General features: G+C 40.7%; 1 protein-coding gene across 4 annotated transcripts in view; it reads left to right on the top strand.

Moving 5' to 3' along the window:
* The first annotated feature begins 300 nt into the window (after nucleotides 1-300).
* LOC123771614 (retinol dehydrogenase 13) overlaps nucleotides 301-6,000 on the top strand; it is a 62,860-nt gene continuing 57,160 nt past the window's right edge. The window contains exon 1 of one of the 4 annotated variants that reach the window (XM_069313411.1): nucleotides 301-864. The gene's annotated coding sequence lies outside the window, so the exon portion shown is untranslated. The other 3 variants (XM_045764204.2, XM_045764203.2, XM_069313410.1) reach the window with 3 other exon arrangements.

Genomic DNA, 6,000 nt, shown 5'->3' with positions numbered 1-6,000 from the left:
TACTTTTCCCAAGCGTTCTCTACGTTGCAGGCTACAATTTGATATATGGGAGAGAGTGAAGTGTTCTCGGAGAGCCGAGAAATTTGTGAAATAGTGATATTTTGGCCTGTGGTTTAGGCCCTTTAGGGAGCCAAGATGGCGCTGGCCTCTCTGATCTCCCGCCAAAACCGTGTGACGTCAGTGGCACCGGATTGGTCACCGACAGCAATGTGGCACCGGGAGCCAATGAAAACTTCCCGTAGTAAAAGTGACGTCACGAAGGAAGGGGGTCCGGCCAGCGCGCCGGGCTGGCGCCATCAGTCAAACACGACACGTCATAGAGGTCGGACGTGCGACGAGTGGTCCTGTCTGTAGGACAGCTGTTTCCCACTACCGTGGATTTACGCGTCATCGGAAGTTCGCCAGTACTCTGAGAAGTCTTCCCTAGTTCATGTGTTGAACCAGAAGAGGGAATTGACGGTTATTTGAGCAACAAGTGCTCCAGTCAGGTACTGTGCCAGTAGCAGTGAAGCCGTGCAGTGACGTATATTGACGTCTGTGGCAATTCACCAGTTCGTGACAGCGTAGTGGCTGACAGAGCCACTGGGTAGCTGAGGAAGAGAGGACTATTTGGGGAAACCGGACGACTGTAGCTGAGACGTAGGCGACAGCCGTTGCTGGGAGAAGACGACGGCCAGGAGACCGGCTCCAACCTTCAAGAAGTCAAGGAGGAGGACGGACCTGCAGTGAGGAGGCACGGAGACGACGCGCTAAACGGTGGGACGACGAGAGGCTCTGGTAGGACACGACGACGTGTAGTGTGGGGGCGTTCCCGACACGAGGACCAGGAGCTACATCTCGACTCTCATCGGAGGATAGGGTGAAGTAGGTGGTTCTAGTTCCCTCCCCATTCCCCTTTAGTTAGCTATATTATTTGGCTATATTATCTAGCCTGAAGATTTTATATGTCGTGAGCAAGTCTCACCTATGTCACGGTAAAGCACCAGTGTACTAGACAGTACTATCAAGAGTACTTGTAATATTCATGTTGATTATTGGTGTGTACAGGCACCAGGAACCAGTGATAAATTTACTGTGTTGTGTATATCTTTCTATAGATTTTGATATGAACATTAGGTGGTAAATTACATATAAGATTATGCCAGTATTTGGAGGTTAGGCTATGTGCCCAGAAACTAATTATTTTCCATGTATTGATGATTGATTTATATACCATATATATGTCTATGTTCATTCAGTGAATAATCATTTGTGAGTACAGTGAATTATTGCGTTATCGCCCACGAGAGAAAGTACTGAAAACTCCAGTGTTAATATTTCATAATATATTGTTGGATAAATAACAATGTGAAGCCATTACAGTGAATCATTATAGCATTGATTGTAGAAAAGACTGTTTGAGCCTGAGTACAGTGTAACTGAGTAATACGGTTTATTTGTGCCAATATCGAGTGTGCGAGTTTCTAGTAATATTGGAAATTTTAAAGAAACAGCGCGCGTGAATCTAGAAAACAAGCCAAGTTCGCGCGGAGAGGCCATTGCAATCAGCTGTTCTTGACACTTGATGAGGAGGGGGAGAGTGTTGCCCTCTAGTGATCGCATAATATCCGTGGGAATTACCGGCCGAGTCAGGATCAGTTGATTTATGATTATTGTGTGGCCTTGTGACATCTTTCATACATTTTAAGTAAAATACAAAACTATCTTAGTGTTTTTATCATTCCCTCCATTGATCTTGTGGCTATATTATACTGGTAAGCATAGAGTGATAACAATAAGTACCTGCCTGATTCCTGATCTTTGAGTGTGACCTTGCCAAGGCTGCCACTGAATACACCAGTCCACTGAGGGTGTTACTGGCCACCTTAAACACCAGTTGGCGACCTTGTGATTAACCGTAGAGCCCTATTGTTGGGGAGGGCACACGACAGTCGATGTGAAGGAGTCGTGTTCTCACTCTTTCTTAATAAGAGGCCGTTAAGATTGACTAGGAGACTCTCCTGGCGTGCAGTGGCGCTGTGAGGATCGAGGGAAGACCCGCAGGGCTACGGTGAGTTACCTTGAGCATAACTATTGCTCACCCCAGAGTAAGGGTAGAGAATAATAGAGAGGTGAAACCCCCAACAATATATATATATATATATATATATATATATATATATATATATATATATATATATATATATATATATATATATAGAGAGAGAGAGAGAGATATATATATATATATATATATATATATATATATATATATATATATATATATATATATATATATATATATATATATATATATATATAGAGAGAGAGAGAGAGGGGGGGGGGGTACCACCTCTGGTGCAATTATAGGGACCCTCAGTCTCAGAGAAGGGAACACAGAGCATTCAGGGAAAAACTTGCCATTTAACTCTGATTACGTAAGATCAAAATCAAATCAAATCAAATGTTTATTTAGGTAAGGTACATACATACAAGAGATTTTACAAAGAGTGATGGATTTATAGATAGGGCTAGTACATACAATGCCTAAAGCCACTATTACGCAAAGCGTTTCGGGCATGAAAAACTTAAATGACTAAAGCTTAATACTAATTGAGCATAAAGAATAAAATGAGTTGAGAACAAATAAAAAAAGATATAAAAAAGGGGGGAACATGGCTGAAAAAGCAACACAAATACAATTCGGTCGTCAAACAGTGCCATTTAAAAAAAAAAACAGACATTGGTTGACAATAGAGGGGTAAGGCAGGTTACAGGGAATTTATTAGGTATAGCTTCGTTTTTATCTTAAACTGGTTGAGAGAGGTACAGTCTTTAACATGGTTGGGAAGGTCATTCCACATTCTGGGTCCCTTGATTTGTAGAGCATTTCTAGTTTGATTAAGTCGTACTCTAGGAATATCAAAACTATTTCTGGTGTGGTGCTCATGGGTTCTGTTTTGATTTGATATTTTTATTTGTTCTCAACACATTTTATTCTTTATACTCAATTAGTATTAAGTTTTAGTCATTAATGTTTTTCCTGCCCGAAACGCTTTGCGTAATAGTGGCTTTAGGCATTGTATGCATTTGTTACTGTTAAGTGCCTTGTATAGTGACTGTTGTGAGCCTCTTGTAATGTCACTTGTGACACCTCTTTGTGTCACTTGTGACACAAAGATTATTGATTTGTGTATTTGTGTGGGTGATTAGATATGTATGTGTATGTATATGTGTATACGTATATATATATATGTACATGTATGTATGAGGGTGTGTACATGTGTATACAACATTGATAATTTTGTAACTAGCGTCAAACATTGTTATTTGCTTAGCTAAACGAACTAGAGGGTTCAGTTCCTGAACCAATTCAATTTCTTTCTTTATTATGCACCCCATACCCATCCCGTGGGCGGTGGTGTAAAGGATTACAGAGGCACATAATCGGTTCAGGAACTGAACCCTCTAGTTCGTTTAGCTAAGCAAATAACAATGTTTGACGCTAGTTACAAAATTATCAATGTTGTATACACATGTACACACCCTCATACATACATGTACATATATATATACATATACACATATACATACACATACATATCTAATCACCTAAACCGATTATGTGTAATGTAATGTACCATTCACGCTGTCATTGCAATCAATCTGAGCTACCTATGTGCTTTAATTATACCTACAATTTTTTATCATCTTTTATTTTTTTTCTTGCCTTGTAACTGTTATCATTTTATATAAATTTTGCAAGTATTTACCTACTTAAAATTTTCTTAGATTAAGGACCTGCCCGAAACGCTGCGCGTACTAGTGGCTTTACAAGATTGTAATTACCAAATTATATATCCTCACATTCCCAATATACCTTCTTGTATATGCATAAATAAATAAATAAATAAATAAATGATGAAGTGTCATGTATATATTGAGACGAGACCAGCAGCGAACACACACCAGCGCATATACGAACGGAAGTGTTTGTATGTACGAACTTCTCAGTGAACCAAGTTGTTACTGGTGCGGTGGACGAAACTGCAGTAGACGACGTGACCCCAGTGAACCCTGACTTGACCCCGAGTGAACCCGCGTACCGACCCCGAGGTAGATGAGTTGACCAGCTAACACCATAAACACAACACACAGGGTGGCAAGTCTCCCTCTGGTCCCCAGCTGACACCATAAACACAACACACAGGGTGGCAAGTCTCCCTCTGGTCCCCAGCTGACACCATAAACACAACACACAGGGTGGCAAGTCTCCCTCTGGTCCCCAGCTGACACCATAAACACAACACAGTGTGGTAAGTTTCCCTCTGGTCCCCAGCTGACACCATAAACACAACACACAGGGTGGCAAGTCTCCCTCTGGTCCCCAGCTGACACCATAAACACAACACAGTGTGGTAAGTTTCCCTCTGGTCCCCAGCTGACACCATAAACACAACACACAAGGTGGTAAGTCTTCCTCTAACACACGCAACAAACACTTGAAACTTTATAATTTTCAACATAAACGCGTCTCCCAACATTTGTACTGGTGCAGTGTGTGATCTGAGGGTGAGTACATCTTGCCTCACCCTACCTGTGACACTAGTGTGTGTGTGATTACCTAAGTGTAGTTACAGGATGAGAGCTACGCTCATCGTGTCCCGTCGCTTCACCACTGTCGTATAACGCTTTGAAATTACTGACGGTTTTGGCCTCCACCACCTTCTCATTTAACTTGTTCCAACTGTCTACAAATCTGTTTACAAAAGTGAATTTTCTTATATTTCTCTGGTAGCTTTGTTTCGTTAGTTTAAATCTATGACCTCTTGTTCTTGAAGTTCCGGGTCTGGAATTCTTCCCTATCAATTTTATCGATTCCTGTTACTATTTTGTATGTAGTGATCATATCGTCTTTTTCTTCTGTCTTCTAGTTTTTGCATATTTAATGCCTCTAACCTCTCCTCGTAGCTCTTGTCCTTCAGTTCTGGGAGCCACTTAGTGGCATGTCTTTGCACCTTTTCCAGTTTGTTGATGTGCTTCTTTAGATATGGGCACCACACAACCGCTGCATATTCCAACTTTGGTCTAACAAAAGTTGTGAACAGTTTCTTTAGTATTTCTCCATCCATGAGTCAGTCTCCGTGGTGTAGTGGTAAGACACTCGCCTGGCGTACCGCGAGCGCTTTGTCCTGGGTTCGTATCCTGGCCGGGGAGGATTTATTGGGTGCAAATCCTTAACTGTAGCCTCTGTTTAACTCAACAGTAAAATGGGTACTTGGTTGTAAAAATGATTCTTTGTAGGGGTTGTATTACAGGGACCATAGGATTAAGAAATTGCCCGAAATGCTATGCGTACTAGTGGCTGTACAAGAATGTAACAGCTCTTGTATATATCTAAAAAAAAAAAAAAAAATGTATTTAAAAGTAATTCTGAAAATAGAAAGTGTAGCATAGGCTTCTCGCACAATGTTCTTAATGTGGTCCTCAGGTGACAGGTTTCTATCTAGAACCACCCCTAGATTTTTCTTGATCAGAATTCTTTAAAGATTTCTCATAATTTATAGGTTGTGTGGGGGCTATGTTCTCCAATTCCACATTCCATAACATGGCATTTATTCACATTAAATTTCATTTGCCAAGTAGTATTCCATATACATATTTTGTCCAGGTCTTCCTGAAGGGCATGACAATCATCTAAGTTACTTATCATCCCTATTATCTTAGTATCATCAGCAAACATGTTCATATAATTCTGTATTCCATCTGGTAGATCGTTTATGTAGACAATGAACATTACCAAGAACTGAACCCTGTTGTACTCCACTTGTGACGTTCCTCCAATCAGGTACATTGCCTCTGATTACGACCCTCATTTTTCTATTTGTTAGGAAATTTTTTCATCCATGTTAGAAGCGTACCTGTCACTCCTCCAATATTTTCCAGTTTCCAGAACAACCTCTTATGTGGAACTCTGTCTAAAGCCTTTTTTAGGTCCAGATAGATGCAGTCAACCCAACC

Source organism: Procambarus clarkii, chromosome 75 (genome assembly GCF_040958095.1).
Source record: "Procambarus clarkii isolate CNS0578487 chromosome 75, FALCON_Pclarkii_2.0, whole genome shotgun sequence".
NCBI classification, from domain to species: domain Eukaryota; kingdom Metazoa; phylum Arthropoda; class Malacostraca; order Decapoda; family Cambaridae; genus Procambarus; species Procambarus clarkii.
The sequence above is the reverse complement of the archived record's forward strand: the minus strand, read 5'-3'. Positions and strand labels throughout refer to the sequence as shown.